Raw genomic sequence first — 25,198 nt, 5'->3', positions numbered from 1 at the left:
GCAGTTTTGTTTATACAGGTATAGTTAGAATTGCCTTGGTAATGGCAGTCTGCCTCAGTAGTGGTGGACTGCCTTGGTAATGGCGAGTGTCGTTCCCTCCACGGAGCTGGACTGTCCCAGGTCCAGCTGTGCTTGCTGTGAAACTCTCAATCTAGAGCATTTCAGATTGCTGGTTTTTGTAGGGGTGGGACCCACCGATTCAGATCACCTGGCTCTCTGTTTCAGCCTCCTTTTTTTCAGTTGAATGGGTAATTCTGTCTCCCAGGCATTCCAGGTGCCAGTTGAAACGGCCACCCAGATTTGTGTGAGTTTTTATGGGGAGACCTGAAGCGCCGGCTAAAACAGCCGTGCTGGAAACTTGTGGCACTTTTCCACCTAGGAATCTCCTCGTTTGTGAGCAGTAAAAACTCATTTGGAAATGCGGTGATCACTCACCCTCTGCGTTCTCGCTGTGAACTGCACTCCAGAGCTCTTCCTATTCAGCCACCTTGAATACTCTGCATTTCTGTTCCAACATTATGTCTCAGATGAGTTACGTGTTAATGGCAGTATTATTTAATCTTTCTTAGCCTTCATTTCTCCATTTATCAAATGGAAGGTAATATTGTTTACCAGAAAAATGTATTATTATGGTATATGAATTATTTTTCAATAAATATATAAATTGTATAAAGTTTCCAACATAGAAATGCCCTCTTTTCCTTCTTTCCTTCTTACACAACTAAGGGCCCACAAAGGCAGAATGAGAACTACCATCTAGGCCAATACTGGGGGACTAGTTGCTACTACAGGGACAGAAATGTGAAAGTATTTGCTAACGAATGTAGACCTATTAATATTCTGCAGCACTTTGAACCACTTTGAATTAAAATACTTATCTGTGAAAGGTTTTATAATTTATATGACCTGAAATAATTTACACCTAATTAGATTTTGTCAACTGAATAATTCTGTCTCATGTTGCTTCCACAGAATAATTTAAGCAACTGCATTTTATTCTCAAAATAGCTATAAATGTCAAATTAATTTTGTTGACATGATCAACATGTAGAAGAGCTACTTGGCAGAATTGTTTGTCAACTGAATATATTATGCATCCTTACAAAATATGTAGATTGATTATGTTTTAGCTGACTTTTGCAGTTTGTTGCTCTCTTGAAAGAAGTCACTGGTAGTGGTTACAAAAACTTTTAGGGTATTTCTCTTTATCCGGTTAGAAAGTTTTCGATATATAGAAGTTTTCCTTCACTTTTCATTATACATACCATGTATTTCCCTTGAGTGTTATCTTCTTTATCTTGCTGAGACTGGATCCCATGTAACTGCTTTGGCATTTGTTACACTCCTCATTAATTTCATGGGGCCCTTAGTTGACATTGGCCCCATATAAATTATTGTTGAGTCTCACCCTTTTTATTTTGGACCATTCCTTTCACATAGGGGGGCTCTCTCTCCTTGTTAAAAACCCTGCTTAAGGATTAGTGTCCTTGCAGTTTAGTTGTAGCTCACTCAAGTTATCCCATTTATTCCAAAATCCCTTTTCTCTACTCCATTATCCCCTATCTTGTCCAGTCTTCTAGCTACTAAGGTTGAAGTCCTGTCACCTGAAGGTTTGGTTGAATCCAATGCTTCTGAACCCTTATCTCATCATGGCACATATAGAAAATGATACTACTGTACAGCACACTGAAGTAAAGCAAGACTCTTTGCTGTAGAAGCACCTGGCTCAGAAGCCATGACCTGCCCTAAGTAGGAGGGAATACATGTACATTATCCTGTATATTTTGGTGTAACCAGTCCCCAAATTTGAACCAATCTTGGTAGGTATTAGAAATTTGCTTACTTGGTGATATCTGGAATTTACCTCCTATTTTGAACTCACCATTTCATTTACTTTAAGGACATTACTGAGCTTTCCACCAAATAATTCCCATTTTTATCTGGTTTAGGTAGTTCGGGTTTGTACCTTGGATGCCTTGAAGTAATGATACATTATATTTGCTAGTCTTTCTCCCAAGGGAATAAACCTGTATTTTGCTTTCACCTTCTGCTTAGGGGAGCTGGCTCCATCCAGAACAATTCCTCTCCTACTGGACATCAAAAGATTGCTTTTCCACTGGCAACGTTTCAACATAGCTCAGAAATTACTGTTAACTACTTGTCTTACTGTAACAATATTGGATCCATAAGAGAGTAAATCAGTGTCTCCCTTAAGTTCAGCCCATTCATATAGATTTTTCATTTTAGACTCTGTCGGAAGGATGTCCCAGTGCAGAGTTAGCCTCTGTACCCCTGATTATGTTTCAGCTTTCTCTAATTTCTCTGCTGACCTGCTGTTGATGCCCCAAGCATGCCTTGTAGCTGAAGGCACTCAGTATTGAGTGTGCTCTTTAAATATGTGAACTACATGTATTTTATGAAAACATAAACTATGGATACAAATAAAATATACCATAGATTCATTACTAAAAGGCATTAGCTATTCAGTATCCTTAATGTACAAATAACAAAAAGAATAGATATGAAACCCTGTGTCTGGAGCTAAAAATATACCTTAACACAGTACAAATACACATGGCTAAAAGATATTATCTGTTCAGTATCTTCAATGTATAAATAATGAAAAGGCCTGAATACTTCTGATTTTCATAATAGAAAAGGGGAATTGTAGAAACTGTGGACCAATTAGCTTGATGTCAGCTCAGAAAAGATTCTAGAAGATATATTAATGAATGCTTTCTGAGAGTTTAATAAAAGTAGTCATCACTGGTAAGTGGTGTAGGTTCATTTACAAATATTATGGCCAGGTGCAGAGGCTCACACCTGTAATCCTAGTACTTTGGGATGCCAGGGCAGGTGGATCACCTGAGGTCAGGAGTTCCAGACCAGTCTGACCAACAAGGTGAAACCCTGTCTCTACTAAAAATGTAAAAATTAGCTGGGCATGGTGGTAGGCACCTGTATTCCCAGCTACTCAGGAGACTGAGACAAGAAAATTGCTTGAACCTGGGAGGTGGAGGTTGCAGTGAGCTGAGATTGCCTGATTGCACTCCAGCCTGGGTGATGGAGCCAGATTCTGTCTGAAAAAAAAAAAAGAAAAAAAGTTATGCCATACTATATTCTTCTACAACAGGGATTACCACATTTTTTCTATAAATAGCCAGATAGTAAATATTTTAGGTTTTTTGGGCCATACAGTCTCTGGTACAGCTACTCAGCTCTGCCACTGTAGTGGGAAAGCAGCCATATAGGCAGTATGTAAACAGATGGATGTGGATGTGTTCTAATAAAACTATTTACAGAAACAATCAGCAGGCTGATTTGGCCCATTGGCCATCGTTTACCAACCTATGCTTTAGAGGAATATCTTAGATAATGTGTACCTGATATATTCCACCCTTCTTTCTGATGGGAAAAAAACTTTTTTATTTTTTGAGTAAAGAAGTTTTGTTTTCTTTGCTAATAAAGAGTTGGCATTATAAAAAAGCATTGCATTAAAATCTTTGTAGAGGACATGGAAAAGGCTCAAGTTAGTAATAGTTCACAGTAAGTTCTCACTTAATGTTGTCAATCATTTCTTGGAAACTGCTACATTAAGCAAAATGGCATTTAATGAAACCAGTCTTTTTTTCACCAACATTACTGTGAAAAGATGTTGAACAAAAAGGTGTTATCCAAGGATGTACTGTACATCGTTTCATTTAAAGTTGCAGTTTGCAAGAACCTATTGACTATGTTAAGTGAGGACTTACTGTAGTTAGGCAGAATTATAACAGGTTTAGTAATTATGGAACATGAAGAATGGTCTGTGGTTGCAGGCCACAGCATGTGTGCCCTTGATTCAGTTATGTCAATATTTTTATTAGTGACTTGACTGAGGTTGGAATTGACTTGTGGATCAAATGTGTGGATAGCCTGATGAAGAGAGAGATCACTTACACTTTGGATGATAGGAGTAAGATCCCAAAAGGCCTTTGAATAGCACTGTAGTTGAAATCTTCCAGGCTTAAGTGCTGAAAAGAGTTAGATGTGAACCCTGTGTCTAGAGCTAAGAATGTATCTTGACAGTACAGATATAAATTGTGAAAACAGAGTTGAATAGCAGCCTGTTTGAACAAAGCTAAGGGAGTATTCCAATTAGAGTGCATGCAGATGGTTGAAGGGACTCAGAATCGTGTCCTACTAGAAATGGTTGAAAGAACTGTAGATATATAGCCTGGAGGGATATACGATAACTGTCTTCAATTATTTAAAGGGCTGTCATGTGGAAGAGGAATTAGACTTATTCTGGGGGTCCTGGAGGACACAGGGGAGAGCAGTGGGTAGAAGATACAGGTAGATGCAACGTATAAAGAGGAACTTTCTAACCATTTGAGCTGTCCGTAAGAGGGTTGGGCGTTGTTTAGAGGGTTTAAGTCAGTGGCAGTATTGTAGACATTCGTTGCTCATCTTGCGGGGATGATGTGAGAGAATAGTAACTGTGACTCATTATTAGATGGGATGGTTCTTATGCGCCCTCCCAATTCTGACAGTGCATAAAAGGTAGGCCCAGAGCACAGTTCAAACCCAGATTTGTTGAGTCTCCTGCCTTGTTTATATGGTTGAAATGCTGACTTTACACAGTGTTCCATATGTGTATATGTACTTGTCATCTTTATGTGATTGTCCAGAGACCCTGTCATGTTACCTTTTGTAATCTCACAAAGCTTAACAAATGCCCTGTACATAGGAGGAGCAAAGTGTTTGTTGACCTAAAGTGAATTAAAGAACAACTGAGACACATCCAAATATCATTCTTTTTTGGGGGGGCAGAAAGTTGAGGGATGGAGTTTTGCTCTTGTTGCCCAGCCTGGAGTACAATGTCGCCATCTAAGCTCACCACAACCTCCACCTCCCAGGTTCAAGCGATTCTCCTGCCTCAGCCTTCTGAGTAGCTGGGATTATGGGCAAGTGCCACCATGCCCAGCTAGTTTTGTATTTTTAGTGGAGACGGGGTTTCTCCATGTTGGTCAGGCTGTTCTGGAACTCCTGACTTCAAGTGATCCGCCCAGCTCGGCCTCCCAAAGTACTGGAATTACAGGCGTGAGCCATCACACCCGGCCCCAAATATCATTCTTTTACTGATCCTGGTTTCATAATGAAAACACTTAGAAGTTGATCAGAAATTATACCTGGGGATTCCTAGTAGAATGGTGATATACATAGTACAGCTTTCTGCCTTTGTTTCTCTCTGTGGCAAACACGGAAATGCCAACACTTCACCAAGAGTGGAAGCCATCATGCTGCCCTCTCTGACCAGGATTGTTTTTTCCCTTCTGAATGGCAATGCATCTCTCCCTTTCTTTTTCACTGCTGCTTGTGCATGCCTCCCTGCTAAATTAAACTCCAGACACTTGAATGTCTGAACTTTTTCCAGTCTTCTGAATACTATGACCCTAAGGTAGAATCTGCTGTCATCATAATTCTGGAAGATTTAATGTTCAGGTTGACAGTGGATCTGCTGGTCTCATTCTTTGATGTTTTGTATGTGGGCAAGTGGTCAGGTATACTGGTCTCTTTATTTTTTTGAGACAAAGTCTTGCTCTGTCATGCAGGCTGGAGTCCAGTGGTGTAATCTCAGCTCACTGCAGTCTCCGCTTCCCGGGTTCAAGCAATTCTCTTGCTTCAGCCTCCTGAGTAGCTGAGATTACAGGCGTCTGCCACCACACCTGGCTAATTTTTGTATTTTTTGATAGAGATGAGGTTTCACCATGTTGGCCAGGCTGATCTCAAACTCCTGACCTTGTGATCTGCCCACCTCAGTCTCCCAGAGTGCTGGGATTACAGGCATAAGCCACTGTGCCTGGCCTTTCCTGGCCTATTTGTCTCGGCGATCAGTTAATATTTATGTTAATAGGACTCTGGTTTAGCCCTTACAGTAGTCCCCCTTATCCATGTTGGTATGTTCCAAGACACCCAGTGGATGCCTAAAACTGTGGACAGTACCAAACCCTATCCGTGCTGTTTTTTTTTTTAATCTGATAACCAAGGCAGCTACTAAGTGACTAATAGGCAGGTAGCGTATACACCATGCTGGACAAAGAGATGATTCCCATCCTGAGTGGGACAGATCAGGATGACGTGGGATTTCATCATGCAACTCAAAATACTGCCTAATTTAAAACTTATTGATGAATTGTTTATTTATGGAGTTTTCCATTTAATATTTTTGGACTGTGGTTGATCATAGGCAGCTGAAACCACAGATAAGGGGTACTGTAGTCCTGTTTGAACCTAATGAAGTAAAGTTTCTTTTTTCATTAAGACAGTATTTTCTTTCTCTTTTGTGCCTACCATGCTCTACCTACCTCATGTCTTAATTTTCTGTGCCCTCTCCTCTCCCCTCCCCTCTCCTCCTCCCCTCCCCTCCCCCTCCACTTCTTTCCACTTCTCTTCACTTCTCTCTGCTTCTCTTCTCTCCTTTTTTTTTTTTTTGAGGTGGAATCTCACTCTGTCTCCCAGGCTGGAGTGCAGTGGCGCGATCTTGGCTCACTGCAGCCTCCAGCTTCTGAGCTTAAACGATTGTTCTGCCTTGGCCTCCCAAGTAGCTGGGAGTATAGGTGCCCACCCCCACGCCCAGCTAATTTTGGTATTTTGAGTAGAGATGAGGTTTTACCATGTTGGCCAAGCTGGTTTTGAATTCCTGACCTCAAATGATCTATCCGCCTCAGCCTTCCAAAGTGCTGGGATTACAGGTTTGAGCACTGTGCCCAACTTCTGTGCCATTTGCTTGCTGTGTGGATAATAGGGTTTTAATAGGTAGAAGAAGGGCCAAGATAGAGTAATTAAATGTCTTCCTCTATCAATCCCTCCAATCCCTGAAGGGAGAAAGGAAGGAGACTGGAGGAGAGGGGAAGGAAGAAAGGAAAAGGGGGGAAAGTAGAGAATGAGAGAAGCATCCTGTTTCATACTGAGAAGACTTTGGTATTGAAGAATTTTGACTTTGTTAGTCATAATAAACAAAACTTAGTTGGTTTTGTTGTGTGTTTCCTTGTTTAAATTCTGATCTGCTTTTATGTTTTCATTGCATTCTGTGGATAGCAGCTAAGAGAGGTTTCAGACACATCTATATTAGAAAATACAGTAAGTGTTAATGTCAAGACAGTATCTTTGCTTTTTTTCTCCGTCAGCTTCTTGACTCAATTGGTGGAAAACGTGGAATAATGGTGCCAGGGTTAACTTTGGAGAAGAGTTCTGTTTGCCAGTCCTGCTGCAGATTCCTAGCCATCTAGGAGGGATAGCCCAGTCATAAATGACCCCGTGGCCTACATATCTTTATGTACCCCTTACACACCAGAAGGAACAGCCCAAATACTATCTGCCAATGACAGTGAGGCAGGAGCCTTGCTTTTGAAACAAAAAGGATTATACTTTGCTACGCTGAAACTGGCTCATTAACAGCTCATAAGAACCAATTAAGTCTTCAAGAATTTTGTGAGCCCTTTTTTTAAATAAAACCTTTATTAAAAGTTAAGTTATTAAAAAAATAATAATTAGTTGGGCATGGTGGCGGGCTCCTGTAATCCCAGCTACTCGGGGGGCTGAGGAAGGAGAATTACTTGAACCCAGGAAATAGAGGTTGTAGTGAGCTGCACTCCAATTGGGCAAGACAATTTTGAGACTGAGACTCCATCTCAAAAAAAAAAAAAAGTTATGTAAACTTACCTGTGCCTTTAATATAATTTACTCAATTGTAATCAATATTCAAAATGCATCACTTCCTTATTAGTTGCTACATTTTACTAATATCCATGACCTTCAAGTTATTTACATCTCGTATATGATAGAAATACTACAAAATGATGTATTATTGAGCCTCTTTTTCTAACTCTGGATTCAGTGACATCACTTTAGTAGCCATGGTGGGAGTAGTTGCACCACAGAAATTGATAAACAGTATGTCTTATTCTGTTTTGTGCTGCTATAACAGAACACCACAAACTGAGTAATTTATAAGCAATAGAAGTTTGTTTGGCTCATGGTTCTGGAGGCTAGGAAGTTCAAGATTGAGGGGCCACATCTGGTGAGGACCTTGTTGCTGTATCACAGTGTGGCAGAAGATACCACATGGTGAGAGAACATCCTCAAGAGAGTTTGAAGCTCTTTTATAATCAGCTTCAATCCATTCATGAGGGTGGAGCCCTCATGACCTAAACATCTCCCATTATGCTCCATCTCCCATCACTATTGCACTGGGGATTAAGTTTCCAACACATGGTTTTGAGGGGACACATTCAAACCATAGCACTGTACATCCAAATTTGGTCATTTATTTTATTGATTGTCTGCACTTAAAAGACTGATGGACAAAATGTTATTAATACAGATTAAATTTAAAAGTATGTTGTTTCTGCATCCATTACATTGTGGATAGCCAAACAAGGGAATATCTTCTTGTATTTTAAAACTGTTTCCAACTCAACAAAGAAGTTATTCATGTCCTTGATGAAGGAAACTATTCATGTCATTCATGTCTTAGGTGTTCCACTTTCATTTTACTGGTTCAAAAACATCAACCATATTTTACCAAACTATACTCATTCTTCAGATACAACCATAGGTTGGCTGTAGATATAAGAATTACACATATTTTAACAGAAACATTCTGTAAATGTTAATTTTCTTATTTGGTTGGAATTCACAGTAAAGTTTAGCATGTAGTTTATTGTTTGTAAATTGCTTGCTATACATGATTTATACCAGTAAAATTTATAATAAATAGATGTACATCTGTACATACCTACTTCTTTTCCCAAGGAGCTGGTTGGTAAGTATTACCAACACACCACTGTTTATAATCCAAATGAGAATCCAGCTCTGTGTCTTAGGATAGTGATGATCTTGTGTAAATGGTGAGATTTTTGCCTTCAACATAGCAAGAGGCTCAAATGCAATACAGGAAACCTTTCTGACTATGGAATAAGAAGACAGGATTTTAAATGCCACCAACTGTAGAACACTTGATGGACAAAATGTTTGAAATCTTAAAGCATGCCTACTCTATTTAAAAGAACATTAGAAGGTGTTGAAAAGAGGTGATAAATATCATTAGAACCTAAGCAAGGCTTTGGAATCCAACACATTGAAAGATAATTGAGTGAAGAGGATCTGTGGACACAAAGCAGGCAATTTAGTTATCCAGAGCCTTTATGTCAAGGAGCAAATGCTTGAGGATTTATCTATTTGTGGTTTTCTCTCAGAGCTTAATCCATGAGGAGTATAGAGTGGTGATAGGGTGGAGGCTAGCCTTTGTTTTGCATTGCCCTGGTAAGTATTGCAATAATGAGGGAAATTTGGTGTCCTAGACACATTTTTATTATAAATGAAAAATCTTGAAATGAGAGGAAGTGAATTTTTAAAAACTGGGATTAAGAACTCAGAACAAAGTGAGCTGGGTGCAGTGGCTCATGCCTGTTATCCCAGTATTTTGGGAGTCCAAGGAGGGTGGATTACTTGAGGTCAGGAGTTCAAGACCAGCCTAGCCAACATGGTGAAACCTTGTCTCTCCATAAATACAAAAAAATTATCTAGTTGTGGTGGTGGGTGCCTGTAATCCCAACTGCTCAGAAGGTTGAGTCAGGAGAATTGTTTGAACCCAGGAGGCAGAGGTTGGATTGAGCCGAGATCATGCCACGGCACTCAAACCTGGGTGACAGAGCAAGACTCATCCAAAAAAAAAGAAAAAGGAAAAAAAAGGAAACTCAGAAAAAAAATGGTCTTTTGCCTCTTTCTACTTAATCAACTAAGATGTCTCATGCAAAAATATATTTTTGTGTGAGATTTTTGGTTAACAAGAAACTGTATTTCCATTCATCAGTTAGACTCAGTGTGGAGTAATGTTTTGTTTAACCTACTTTAACTAGAAACAAAATGTATTTGCAGAAGTTTATAGGTAGAATTATAAGGCAATCTAACAACTTTGAAGGTCACTTTCAGCAAATGGAAATCAGAATTTTGTTAGTGGAATGGCAAATGTGAATAATGAAAATCCAGTTGATGCCAGTTAATTTTAACTTTTAGGAAAGAAAAAATATTGGCAGATTTTTCTGTGAAGGGTATGTGTGTGTATGTGTTTAAAATTTAGCTCATCTGGATCTGTTTTTTGTGTTTTCTCTGTGTGTGTTTGAAAGGGGGACATAGTATGAAAATTATGGTTCCCTACCTCTAAGATCCATTCAAAAAATAATTTTATTAATCCTAAGAATGACTAAGAATGTAACTATGGAGATAAAATGACTTTTCAATCCTGTGTTGACTACGTGCCTAAAATGTTGATTTGCTAAAACCTGGTACTTCCAAATTAAATTTTATAGTATATGGATGATTTATTGTAATCTCCTGCAAGGAAATTTATCTTAAAAACTTTTTCAAAATCGTCCTAAGTTTGGGAGAGGAGAGCATTTCTAATTCAAAGCAGAAGTCAGGCTAAGATCACATGTCTCCCTAGAGGAAAGAGGGGAGGTTTTACTTGTTGCATATGTTTTTAAAATATTTACAGATACAGCTGGACTTTTTAGTACTTTACTTCTGGTTTTAATGATGGAATTCCCAAAGGACTAAAATTGTTCCAAACGGTCTGAACTGTGTCTGAAGTTCAAGAACAGTATATGATTGGTCTAAAGACTTTAATCCTAGTTGGAAACTTTGAATGAGAAGCCTGGCCTTTTAGTCTTGTGTTTCTTGAACTTTCTGTTAACAAAATACCTCCTTGCCTCCTATTTAGCCCTTAACTAGCTGCAGACTGATTTGGTCTTCTCTACTAAAACATTTTCTATATAAAGTCACCAGTAAATTTCTAAGTCATAAAATTAAGTGATTTTTCTTATTTCCTATCTATCCAGTCAACAGTCATGTCATTCAGTACCTACTGTGTGACTTGGTGCTAGGGATTCATTAGTAAACAAAGCAGGAATATTATTTTACATTGTGGAGCTTTCAATTTCTGACCCTGTTGACCTTCCTTCTTCAAATTTCATGAACTTGCTTTCTTCTGTTTAGTGAAATCACTGATAGTTCTTTTAATGCTGATTCTCCTCATGATGTGCTCAGGTCCCTCTCTTTGCCTGATAGTTGATTTTATTGATACCTTTTGGGTGGTTTTATATGGCTAAGACTTTCAGGTTGTCATCTGCCTATACACAGCCTGAAGAAGTCCTGAGGAAACCCATGAGTCTCCTCTCACTACTTTCTTGCTGTGTAGGCACCTTCTCTAGTTAGAAAACTATCAGTAGGAGCTTCCATCATCATGGTGGAGGAGGCAAGTAGTGTGTATTTTGCAAGGAGAAGGCAGCGAGGACAAGCTACCTCTATCTACTTTAGCCAGAAGATTAGTACTCATTTCTAAAACTTTCAGATTGTCTTTCGAAAAATTGTACCCATACAGCATATACATTTAGTTGTTTGTATGCACACACATACTCAAACTTCTTTCTATACAGTGATTTGGTATAATCGTAGGATGATTGTATTTTCCTTTCGTTTGTAACAACTTTATTGGGAGATAATCGGCATATAATGAACTGATCATATTTAAACTGCATATACATTTAGTTGTATGCACACACACACTCAAACTTCTTTGTATACAGTGATTTGGTATAATCATAGGATGACTGTATTTTCCTTTTGTCTGTAACAGCTTTATTGAGATATAATCGGCATATAATGAACTGGTCATATTTAAACTATACAGCTTGATAAATTTTGACATGTATACACCTATAGAACCAACACAATCAAGGTGATGAATAGGCCAGGTGTGATGGCTTACACCTGTAATATCAGCGTTTTGGAAGGCTGAGGAAGCAGAATTGCTTGAGCCCAGAAGTTCAAAATGAGCCTGGGCAGCATTGGAAAACACTTTTGCTACAAAACAATTAAAAATTAGCTGGGTATGGTGGCTTGCATCTGTAGTCCCAGGTACTCAGAAGGCTGGTGTGGGAGGATTGCTTGAGCTCAGGAGGTCAAGACTACAGTAAACCGTGACCATAATACTGCATTTCAGCTTGGGTAACAGAACAAGATTCCATTTCAAAGCAAAAAAGCAAAAAAAAAAAAAAAAAGAACATATCCATCACCCCTAAAAGTTTCCTCCTGTCTCTTTGTAATTCCTTTCTCCCTCACCTCTATTCTGTCTCCACCCCAGCTTATTCCCCAGCAAAAAAAAAAAAAAAAAAAAAAGTTTTTTTTGTAACTATCAAGTTGTATGCATTTTTCTAGAATTGCATATCAATGGCATCACATAGCACATACTGTTTGCACTGTTTCTTTGGGGGGGGTCTGCCTTCTTTCACTCACATTATGTTCACATTATGCTATATATAATATTCCTCAGTATTATTCAGTTTATGGATATACCAGAATGTGTTTATATATTGGACTGTTTTCAGTTTTTGTTACTATGTATGATGCAGCTATGAACATTTATGAAAGAGTACAATGTATATTCTTTTGGACAAATAGGAGTGGAATGGCTGGATAATGTACTAGGTATTTGCTAAATATTTTAAGAAACTGCCAAACAATAATCAAAGTGGTTGAACCATTTTATATGCTCACCAACAGTGTGTGAGAGTCCCATTGTTTCCATATCCTCTCCATTACTTGTTATGGGCATCTTTTCCATTTTTACCATCCTAATAGGTGTGTAGTAGTAGCTCATTGTGATCTTGAATTGCATTTCCCTACTGAATAATGATGTTGAGCACCTTTTCATGTGTTGATTTGTAATCTGTATATCTTCTTTAGTTTACTACCTTTTCAAATGTTTTGCCAATTTTTAAAAATTGCATTTTTTTTCTTGAATGTCAAGTTCTTTCTTCTGTGTACAAGGCCTTTCTCAGATATATTATATATAAATATTTGCTCCCAGTGTGTTGTCTTTTTATTCTCTTAACAGTATCTTACAAAAGAAGAGGTTTCAAGTTTTATGTTTACTTTTTCTTTTTTAATTTAATTTTTAGAGGTAGGATCTTGCTCTGTCATCCAGGCTGGGGTGTACTGGCATGGTTATAGCTCACTGTAACCTTGAACTCCTGGGCTTCAGCCATTCTCCCACCTTTGCCCTCTGAGTACCTAGGACTACAGGCATGCACTAACCTACCCAATGAATTTTTTAAAAACCTAGAGATAGTGTTTCGGTGTGTTGCCCAGGCTGTTCTTGAACTTCTGAACTCAGGCAATCCTCCTGCCTCAGTCTCCCAAAGCAAAGGTTTCAAATTGTGGTGAATATAATCTATCAGCTTCTTTTTATGGGTCATCCTTTTGGTGTCATATCTAAGAAATTATTTAAATACCAAGGATACAAGGTTTTTCCCTTATGTTTTGCGCTGGAAGAGTTTTAGTTTTAACTTTTACATTTAGGCCTGTGATCCATTTTGAATTAATTTTTGTATATGAAATTAGACATATAGTGAACTCATTTATTTTTGCATATTTCTGTTTTTTTTGAGATGGAGTCTTGCTCTGTTGCCCAGGCTGGAGTGCAGTGGCACGATCTTGGCTGCCTGCAACCTCCACCTCTGGGTTCAAGCATTTCTCCCTGCCTCAACCTCCTAAGTAGCTGGAATTACAGGCGCCCGCTACCGCACTTGGCTGATGTTTGTATTTTTTAGTAGAGATGGGATTTTACCTTGTTGGTCAGTCTCGTCTTGAACTTCTGACCTCAGGTGATCCGCTTGCGTCGACTTCCCAAAGAGCTGGGATTACAGGTGTGAGCCACGGTGCCTGGTCTATTTTTGCATATTCCTATACAGTTGTTCCAGCACCATGTATTAAAATGACTCTCCTTTCTTCAGTGAATTACCTTTGCATCCTTGTCAAAAATCAGTTGTCCATTTATGTGTAGGTCTAATTTTGTTCTGTTTTACTGATCAATTTGTCTCTCTTTAGCTTGCTAAACCAAAGCCCGTGGGCCAAGGAAAGCTTACAGCCTGTTAGTTAAGAATGCTTTTTTCTATTTCTTAAGGGTTGTATAAAAAAAAAAATTAAAAATAGGAAATGTGACAGAAAACGTATGTGTCCTGCAAAGCCTAAAATATTTACTGTCTGAACCTTCTCAGAAAAAGAAAATTTCTAAACGACCTGTTTTGACACCAATACCACATCTTGATTACTGTAACTTTATAATCTATTGAAATCAGGTAATATTAGTCTTCCAGCTTACTTCTTCCTTTTCAAAGTTGTTTGGCTATTCTTGGCTCTTTGCATTTCTGTATGAACTTTAGAATCACTTTGTAAATGTAAATTTCTTCAAAAAGATCTGCTGGGATTTTTATTTAGATTGCGTTGAATCTGTAGACCAATTTGAAAAAATTGATATCTTAGCAGTATTGAGTCTTTTAACTCATAAACAAGGTATGTTTCTTTATTTCTTTAGATTTTTAAAAATTTCTCTCAGAAAAGTTTTGCAATGGTCAAGCATAGTGGCTCACACCTGTAATCCTAGTACTTTGGGAGGCCAAGGCAGTTCAATCACTTGAGGTCAGGAGTTCAAGACCAGCTTGGCCAACATGGTGAAACCCCCTGTCTCTACTAAAATACAAAAATTAGCTGGGCATGATGGCGGGTGCCTGTTATCCCAGCTACTCAGGAGGCTGAGATGGGAGAATCACTTGAACCTGGGAGACAGTGGTTGCAGTGAGCCAAGATCGCCCCACTGCACTCCATCCTAGGCGGCTGAGTGAGACTCTGTGTCAAAAAAAAAAAAGTTTTGTAGTTTTCAGTGTACAAGTATTTCACAACCTTTGTCAGATTTATCATGATGTATTTTTGAAGTTGTTGTAAATGGCATTGTTATATAAATTTTAATTTCTAATTGTTCCTTGCTGGTATGTAGATATAGTTAACTTTTGTATACTTATATATTCTGTAATATTGGTAAACTCACTTATTAGTGTTAATGGCTCTTTTGTGAATTTAATTGTATTATACATATGGTTGATAATATCAAAGAAGAGTAAATATAATTTTTCTTCCTTTTTAATGTGGATCCTTTCATTTCTTTTATTCTGTTATTGCGCTGGCTGGAATCTCTAGTATAATGTTGAATGGAAGTGGTGAGAGTGCACATCCTTTTTCATTTTAACTCATTTTATGGGGAAGTATTTGGTTATCTTCCATTTTTTATGATGTTAGCTGTAGGTTTTCTGCACATACCCTTTATCAGTTTGAAGAAGTTCCTTTCTATGTCATGTTTGCCGAAAGTCTTAATCAGGAATGGATGTTGGTTTTTTGCCAAATGCTATTTATTAATACATTGAAATACTCATATAATTTTTTTTCTTTTTTAATTTGTTAATATGACAAATTTAATTGATTGATTTTGAAATGTTAAACTGACCTTTTATTTTTGGGATAAGCATCACTCTATCATGATGTATTTTATTCATTTATAGAAGTATATTAAAAATTATATATATAGTTGAACTTAATTATTCTGTCATTTTCTTTCATTGTCTTTGATTTTTATATCAGGGTAATTCTGACATTATAGAATACATTGGGAAGTATTCCCTTCTCTCCAATTTTCTGAAGGACTTTTATAGAATTGATAATTGTTTTCTTAAATGTTTGGTAGGATTTATCAGCGAAACCTTGGGCATAGAGTTTTCTTCGGGGGAAATTTTAAACTCCAAATTCAATTATCTTTTTAATTGACAAAGGGCTTTTCAGGTTTTCTTTTTTCTTAAGTACTATTTGGTAGATTGTATCTTTTGTGGGATTTATTATTTCTTTAATATTTTGAGACTCTGTACTGTTGTGAGCTTTTTTTTTTTTTTTGGCATGGAGTCTTGCTCTGTCACCCAGGCTGGAGTGCAATGCTGTGATCTTTGCTCACATCGTCCACCTCCTGGGTGCAGGCATTTCTCCTGCCTCAGCCTCCCAAGTAGCTGAGATTACAGGCATGCACCACCATGCCTGTCTAGTTTTGTGCATTTTTAGTAGAGATGACGTTTCACCATGTTGGCCAGGCTGGTCTTGAACTCCTGACCTTGTGATAGTCCTACCTCAGCCTCCCAAAGTGCTGGTATTACAGGCGTGAGCCACCACACCCAGCCTCTTATTCTTGATAGTGACAATTCATGTCTTCTTTTATTTTTCCATGTCGGTGTGGCTAGAGGTGTATAAATTTTATTGGTCTTCTCAAAGAACTAACTTTTGGTTTCATTGATATTCTTTATTGCCTTTCAGTTTTCTATTTTACTCGTTTCTGCTCTTATCTTTATTATTTCCTTTATTCTACTTACTTTTGCTCTTTTTTTTTTTTTTTTAAATTTCTTATGATGGAGGCTGAAGGCATTGATCTGAGGCCAGTCTTGTTTTCTAACAGTTTAATGCTATTTCCCCTTTAAGTATTATACTATTTTAGGTTCATCCCACACATTTTGATGTGCTGTGTTCTCATTTTTATCCAGTTCAAAATACTTTCTAATTTTTCTTTTTGTATCATTGTGGCCAGAGAATGTAATTTGTATCACTTGAATACTTAAGAGTTTACTGAGACTTCCTTTATGGCTCAGCCTATGCTCTATCTTTGTAAATATTCCATGTGTGCTTGAAAATAATGTATATTCTGCTGTTGTTGGTCTGAATGTTCTATTAATGTCCATTATGCATAATAGTGTTTTTAAGTCTCATATCCTTCTAGATTGTCTATTTATTAATATGTGTTCTGTCAATTAAGAAAGAGGCATTGAAATCTCCAACTAGTATTTGTTCTATCAATTATTAAGAAAGGAGCATTGAAATCTCCAACTAAAGTTGTAGATTTGTTTATTTCTCCTTTGAGTTCTGTCAGTTTTTGCTTCACTTATTTTGAAGCTTTTTTATTAGAACATTTAAGATTGTTCTATTCTTTCCAGGAATTGACTATTATTATAAAATACTCTTTGTTCTGAAATATATTTTTTCTGCTATTGACATAGCTATTGCAGCTCACTTTTGATTAGTGTCTTTGTTCATTCCTTTGCACTTAACCTATTTGTGTTCTTGTATTTAGATTCCTTTTGTTTTTTAAGAGAACATGTTTTTTGGTATTTAGGTTTTTATCATTTTTTTAATTGAGTCTAACAATCTTTGCCTTTTTAATTGTTGATATTTAGACTGTTTACATACTTTGTGATTGTTGATATGGTTAGGTTTATATATTTTATCTTATTTTTTCCTGTGTTCCTAATTATACTTTACTTTTCCACATTTTGTGCCTTTTAAAAATCAATTGAGTATTTTTAAAAGCCAGGCGCAGTGGCTTAGCCTTCCAGGAACTTTGGGAGGCCGATTAGGGCAGATCACTTGAGGTTAGGCATTGAAGATCAGCCTGTCCAACATGGTGAAACCCCATCTCTACTAAAAATACAAAAATTAGCTGGGTGTGGTGGCTGTCGCCTGTAATCCCAGCTACTCCAAAGGCTGAGGCAGGAGAATCGCTTGAGCCCGGGAGGCGGAGGTTGCAGTGAGCCTAGATCGCGCCATTGCACTCCAGTGTGGGTGAGACAGAGAGAGACCCTGTTTCAAAAAATAATAATAGGCCTGGCGCAGTGGCTCACGCCTGTAATCCCAGCACTTTGGGTGGCCAAGGCGGGTGGATCACGAGGTCAGGAGATCGAGATCATCCTGGCCAAGGTGAAACCCCATCTCTACTAAAATTAAAAAAAAAATTAGCTGGGCCTAGTGGCACGTGCCTGTAGTCCCAGCTACTACTCAGGAGGCTAAGGCATGGCTGAGGCAGAGGAATTACTTGAACCCAGGAGACGGAGGTTGCAGTGAACTGAGATCGACCCGTTGCACTCCAGTCTGGAGACAGAGCTATACTCTAGCTCAAACAACAATAAATGAATTTAAAAAAATTTTTTTAAATAATAAAATAAAAATAAATGAAAATCACTTGAGTATTTTTAATGATTCCATTTTCTCTCCTTTCTTGGCTTATTAAATGTAACTCTGTTTTGTGGTTTTAATTGTTGCTTTTGGGTTCATACCGTATCTTCAACTGATACCTTTAAGTGATACTACCCATTCGTGTATAGCATAAGAATCTTACTGTTTCAACCTCTCTTATTGTCACACAATTCTACTTTTATCTATGTTATAAATTCTGTACTATATTGTTTTTGATTTTTAATTAGTTAATTGTCTTTTGAAGAAACTTATGTAAAAATATTTTTTTATGCTAGCTCTGCTACAATTTCTGGTGCTCCTCCTCATTCTTCTTTACATAGATGCATTTCCATGTATTACCATTTACCTTCTACCTAAAGATTATGTTTCAGCCTTCCTTTCCTGTCCTGTCCTGTCCTTTCCGATGGAGTGTCTGTCACCCAGACTGGAGTCCAGTAGCACAATCTCATTACAGCAGCACAATCTCACTGCAGCCTTTGTATCCCAGGTTCAAGCGATCCTCCTGCATCAGCCTCTGAAGTAGCTGGGACTACAGGTGTGTGCCACCATGCCCTAATAACTTTTGTATTTTCAGTAGAGATGGGGTTTCACCATTTTGGCCAGGCTGGTCTGGAACTCCTGACTTCAAGTAATCTCCCCACCTTGGCCTCCCAAAGTGCTGGGATTACAGGCATCAGTCACCACACCCAGACTAACATTTCTTGAAGTACAGGCCTACTGGTTATTAATTGTTTCAGCTTTTGTGTATCTGAAAACATCTTCATTTTACTTTAATTTTTAAAAGAAATTTTAGTTGTGCATAGATTTAGTGGTTGATACTTTTTTCTCCCTTCTCCCAGTACTGTAAAAATACTTTACAGTCTTTGCAATTGCATTTTTTAAATGAGAAAATTAGGTATCATTCCAATCTTTACCCTCTGTATATAACCTGTCATTTTTCCTCTGGAGACTGTTGAGAATTTCTCATCACTAGTATTGAGCAGTTTTATTATGATCTGCATTGGTGTCCTTTATGTTTCTTGTGCTTAGGGTTCTTTGAGCTTTTAGATTTCTGGTTTTATAGCTTTCATCAAATTTAGAAAATATTTTATCCTCATAGGACTATTTTGATTCTCCTCAGCTAGTAATTTCTTTACCTAATGGACCCATTTAAAAAACACACTCCAGGTCCTAATAAAGTTTTTTTTTTTTAAATAGGTCGTATAAAAGTTACTACCAGGAGTCTGATGTTTATAGTGACAGAATCAAGTCTTGACGCTTGGAAAAGAACATTGTCTGTTTTCATTTTTAAACTCTGGGATTGCTCAGAATTTTAAGGAAGCAAGGTACTAAAACCTCTGCTGTTACAGTCACATGTTCTCCCTTTTGGTTTTCCTACCTCCTGAGATTCTTGGCAGATAGGTGAGGGATAAGTGCTTCATAAGCCTGAAATGGTGGCCCTTCTGGGTCCTGTGGTAATTGCCTGAAAGCCTACTTTTCAGTTCTGAGTTAGTACTGATATTCTTGAAGTTCTGTCTACATCTTCCCAATGTTAGATTTATATGCCAACATGTAGGAATATAAATTTAGTGCTAAGATGATAGGTGTTCACTTTGTTCCAATCCTATAATTTGCTGTGGTGACATACAAGGGAAAGAGAAGAGCCTTAAATATTTGCCTGCTGGCTATCAAGTAGGGGGGATTATTCTTGTAATCTCATTTACATTGTCTTGTAGCTTTAGCAAAGTTTGACAGGCAATCGTCATATCCCCCAAATTATATTAGTGTGCCAGTTACAGGTCTCTGACAAAGGAGGTGGCTGTTTAAAAAACATAATCTCACCAGTACATTTTTATTCTCTTCTTTTTTAATAAACCAGCTTTGACAGATGAAAAGGAATCTGTGCTGTAGCTTAGATTTCTCATGTTAGGCATATTTTAGCCATAAACTTAATTATCGCAGGAATTTTCAAATGACTCCAACTTTTTCTGCACTTGGTATCAGAGGATACCAAGGTCTATTTTTGAGCTGATAAAATCCCCCTTCTGAAAGCATTTGTTTATTATATTACGGTTTCACATGAGCTGAGCTCTATCCTGACCCCGTGTTAAGTGTCTGTGGTAGATTTCATTACATCCATATACTGGAAGTCCTGCCAATACACTGGCAGCAAAATCCTAGTGGAAAATAAATGGCAATAAAAAAGAGAAATGATAGCCTGTGTGAGTGGTGAGGAGCACAGCTTTATTGAGACCGGACAACCCCAGAGTAGTGACTTGGCATGCAGACATGAGCTTAAGAGAGTGTGAGTGAAAGCTGATATTGGAATAACGACTCTGTGGCACAGGCATGGGAATAATTTAATTAATTGCACTGAAATTTCTTTGATGAATAGTTATGTGGTGATAAGCATGAGGTCGAACAGCAGAATGAGTCTCAGCTTTTTAATGGGCCAGCACAGCTGCAGTTTTGGATGCCTTCCCACTTTATTTCTGCCTGCAGCTCTCCACCGCTTTATTCATCCACATCTCAGCTAGGAGCACCACTCTTGGGGCCCCCTCTCCATGTCGGCAGAGCTGAGGGGCAAGTACATTTGGACATGGGAAGCAGGCTGGTGCCTGCTTTGAAATGAAAACTAGATCAAACGAAAATTGCAGGATGGTGTCCTTATGATGGCTACACCTCCCCGCCTCCCCAAATCTCTAGGACGCTTTTACAGAGTCTTTGCTGCTAAGTTGTATAAAGATTTTAATAAAAATTTCTTGTCCCTGGAGAAACAGGCATGTCTTTGTTGTCAGAGAGCTAGAGGGAAATGAGCAATGCAGCCCAGCTGGAGCACCAGCATTAATCCCATGATTCGTAGCCCGTATTTTCAGACAGATCAATTACTTATGGCTGTAACCAATCTCTCATCGTTTTCTTGCTGTGCTGGGCTCCATTTCTAGACTTGGCAGCTGACATAACCTTCCAACTTGATAGGACTTCAGCTGCAAATCTCTTCAGGTCTGCTGCCTCCATTCATCGTGGTTATACAAATGAGTTGTTAAGTAAAAATCAAAAGTAAAAAATTATGGGTGGTAATCTCTGCTTGGTTCAGTAATACCCGCGGGCCTAGGCAACATTTTCAGTTGGATTTTTAAAAAACAAGATGGATGATTCACTTGTCTGACTTCCTTTACTTTTGTGGACAGGCTTTGCATGAGAGAAAAGCCCTCTCTAGAGGAAGAAATTATCCACAGTGGATGCATTTCTTATCAATTTATAAGTTGAAAGATTAACTCAGAAATGGAGAGAAAGGAGATTATGAGGAGACATGAAGGGCATGTACAGGTGAGCTGTGTCTAATGCATTTCACACTGAGTGAGTCACCCCTTTTCAGCTGCTAGGCTGCCTGGGCTTAAGGCCAGGAGATTCTGTATCAAAAAGAAATGACCCTTGCTAACACACAGGTGGCATGGAACATGTAAGCTGTTTATAGAGAATGTCACTGTGTGAATGTAGAACTTCTGTGAAGGGTCTACACTCAATAGCCTTTGAAAATTTTACTCAGAATTTATTTAGTGTTTTCAAGTTATAACTACTCCTTGTGTGTATTGAATCCTTCACAGCTATGTCAAGCCAGCTAAGCATTCCTGGAAGAGGTACTTAGGGGCCAGATAAAGCAAATTAGAGAGTCTCTTTGAGATCTGACTCACGGTAGAGGCACAGATGCTCATCTGCTAGGAAAGCATGCATTGACTCTCTTTGTGCTCTTTTCTTTTGTTGCCCCTCCATCATTTCTATCTCTCCAATGTATAGTCCCATTTTCCCTATAATAACCAACTATGAAAATTTACAGGAACCAAAAAGGAAAATGTGGACATCTAGAGAAGATAAATGGTTTTGTGTTTAACCTAGGGGGATTATATATGTGTTTATATATATTTGTGTATGTGCCCTGCATGCTTGTTGCATTTTGCTGTATGCTCTGGAAAACTTTGCCTACATAGGACCCGTTAGTGGTGTCCTTCTGGGACAGGTATTCATGAACTCTGTTAACAATTAAGGAAGTAAGTTCCTGCTGGTACAGGCTGACAGCCACAGTTTCCCCTGGGGCTTGTACTGCTTTGGATTGATTCTAAGGAAGCAAAGGAAACATACAGAACATACTTGTTTGATTTGAAAGTTAAAAACCCATCTGTGTCTGTTTCCTTCTCCCTTTTCACTATAGCCCTTCCTAGCCATCCCAATGCGAGTAGTAAAACATAAATCATGCAATATCATAAGATACTGCCACAGCTCTTGCCCTGCCCTGGACTTGGTTTTTTGTGGATCTGCATTTTATTATTATCCATAAAGCAGTATGGAAATGACTCATTGGTAGCAATGCATGATAGTACCCCATCCTTATACCCTGCCAACAATTGAAAGTCTGAGAGGGAATAAGAAATAAAAGGGAGGTGAGATTTATAGTTCTCACGTTCATGTTGCTTTTTTTCCTCCTTGGAATGTTGCCTGTCTTATTAGGAGTTCTTTAGTGAAACAAAATGCAGTGGTAGCTTAGAGAAATTATGGATACTTTCCGGGGGTGTCGGGGAAGCTTAGGAGTCTGTAAGCCTTCTCCCCTGGTTGCAGTTAGGAAGCCAGTTGACAGTATAATAGGCTTTTGGAAGTGGGTGCAATGGTTTGTGTGTTCCGTTTGATGTTGCAAATACCAAGCCCTCAGGGAGATCTGCAAAGAGGATATTCTGTTCTTAAAGAAAGGAAAAGATTAACCTGAAACATGAACTGAAAAACTCCTGAATTCTGGAGGCAAGGAAGGATCTCATTTACTTATGTGGAAACATCATTTGGCAATCTGCCTGCTGCAGACAAGCAGATATTTTTTAATGATTTTGATTAATGAAAAGCAATCACCAGTAAACTTGAGAGGACTGGGTCACATATTAAGAGTGTGTGCGTGCACACATGTGCGTGTGCAGTATTTGCATGGTTAAGGCTATCTTTGGAAATATGTGCATTCTCATACACACATAGAAGTCTTAGAACTACATGTACTTCTTGGAGCCTGCCTGATGATCCTTTTCTTCATATTCAGAATCATGCTTCTGGCCCATTAGGAAAGGTTATAACTCTTGTTATTTTGGAGACATTTTCAGGAGTGGTAATGAATGGGCATTAAGGCACTTCTGTTATTCATGAATATGTACATTCACTTAACATATTGAGTACCTACTGTATGCCAGGTATTATGCTAAGTGCTCAGGTTATAGTAGTAAAAAATAAAAAGACACATAGTCTCTGCTCTACTGTAGTTTATAGGTTTTTGGAGAGACAGACAAAAACAAGCAATAATGCAGTTATACACCTACAATGTTTACATTGGCTTTGTAGTCAATAAAAATTTATTGAGGCCTTCCAGATGCTTTAGACTCTGTGATAGAGTCTAAAGAAAAGCATCTTGCCTAATTTCTGTTAAAGTCAGTGGTTTGTCATTTACAAGGAATAAACTGGCCATGTTTAGTTATGGTATTAAACAAAGGGTCTGATCCATACAGGAACTATGCTTCACCTCTAGGTGTTAATTTAGTACACAGTTTTAAGAACAACAAGTTAGCATTCAAGAAGAGCATTCTGTTATATACTTGTATATAAACCATATTGTATCCACTGAGGATATTGTTACAACTTCCCCTTCACTGGTATCTCCACAAATCTAAGTTCAAGACCTAGCCTGCTTCTCTCCAGCTATGGGAACTGGGATTTGTCAACTTCTCTGAGGCAAAGTTTCACATCTGCAAAATGGGGATAGTTGTACTAGTTCACACAGGGTTGTAAAGATTGAATGGAATTGTATCTTTGAAAACACTTTATTAAAGGGATGGATATTTCAAGTACACTGATTTAATTTTTACAAGCTATATGAATGTATTAGATCATCACATATACCCTGAACTATTCATATCAATTATGCATGAATAAAAAATTGTTAGAAAAAGAAAATGCTGTGTAAAGGACTATACTCATTTGAGTTCGTGTAATTTTCTTTATTATTATATCAGATTTCCAGAGAGAATAAAATTTATTGAAGCCAACTCTGTTCCATTGTCTTAAACCTCCCAAAATTCAGAAGGAAGATAATGCTGAATTCAAGTAGCATATGGAAATCATATCTTTTCTCTAGTATGTGTTCCAGGAGAATTAGAATATAATGCTGAAATTAAGGTAGAAATTAAGTTATTCTAGACCTGGAATAGCCGGTGTCAGCATGTATGCACAATCCTTGAAAAGTGATACTGGGAAGCATTTACACCAAGCTTTGCTATCTTATATTCTCTTTTTGCTTCTTCTACCTAGTGTTATTTGTGTCTTCCCTAAAGGGCTGAAATTGAAAAGAATTATTATGAATGCATTTTCAATGACACTTTGGCCAAGAGGTTCATGCATTTCAGCTTTGGACAAGGTGCTGTGGTCAAACAATCATAAATATGATGTAAGAACAGTCATTCTTTAGGTGATGAACCTTTATATGAGATTACACTGGATGATACTAATCTGCAAAGTTGTATTTTCTGGGGGGAAAAATAAATATGAATGAATGAAGAACTCAGTGTACATCCCACAGTGCATGTTGTACCTGCATGAACTGAGATGTGATCTCTCACCTTTTGAATCACTTTGTTTAAAGGCCCTGTATAGTTCATTCTGCTCTTGGTAGTGGGTGACTTTTTCTTAAGGTTCTCTCCCTAGATAGACTAATTGAAAAAATGCATGCCTCTTGAACTCTGTTCTTTGTGTGTGTGCATGTGTGTGCACATGTGCATGTGTGTATGCATATGTATAAAATATAGAGGTGATCACAAAGCAGACTGGGCCACTTAGCACTTCCACTAATTCCACATTATCAGAGATTGATTGATGAGCATATTTCATTCTCCCTACTTTGTCACTTATTTCTAACACTGAGTATATCTGTAATTCTTAATAGTAAATGGTGTAATACCTTACTCCTCTCTGTATTCGATGTATTGTTAGCCCCATTCCTAGATGATAATCAGTAGTTAAAAATGAGTGAATAATTTGAATGATACCTGTCTTTAATTGTAATTCATGTCTGAATGGCTTGCTAGTAACTAGGAGCTAAATTTAATGTTAATCCAGGGTCACACTACAGTCCACATACTGGAAGCTCAGCCTCTTACATGCATGCTTCATGTAATTATCAGGCTGCTCCCTTGGAGGATAAAGCACAGCAGTCTAGAAAGCACAGCACTCAAATTGGAAGAACTATTGGTGAGTCTGC

The 25,198-nt window shown here is 38.0% G+C and overlaps 1 protein-coding gene across 5 annotated transcripts in view; it reads left to right on the top strand.

The window, feature by feature from the left end:
- The window catches only part of AUTS2 (activator of transcription and developmental regulator AUTS2), a 1,219,271-nt gene that overhangs the window by 501,024 nt on the left and 693,049 nt on the right, over positions 1-25,198 (top strand). The window lies entirely within an intron of this gene.

The sequence above is a fragment of the Aotus nancymaae genome, unplaced genomic scaffold, assembly GCF_030222135.1.
Source record: "Aotus nancymaae isolate 86718 unplaced genomic scaffold, 86718_ANA_hifiasm-v0.15.2.pri h1tg000012l, whole genome shotgun sequence".
Taxonomy (NCBI): Eukaryota; Metazoa; Chordata; class Mammalia; order Primates; family Aotidae; genus Aotus; species Aotus nancymaae.
The sequence above is the reverse complement of the archived record's forward strand: the minus strand, read 5'-3'. Positions and strand labels throughout refer to the sequence as shown.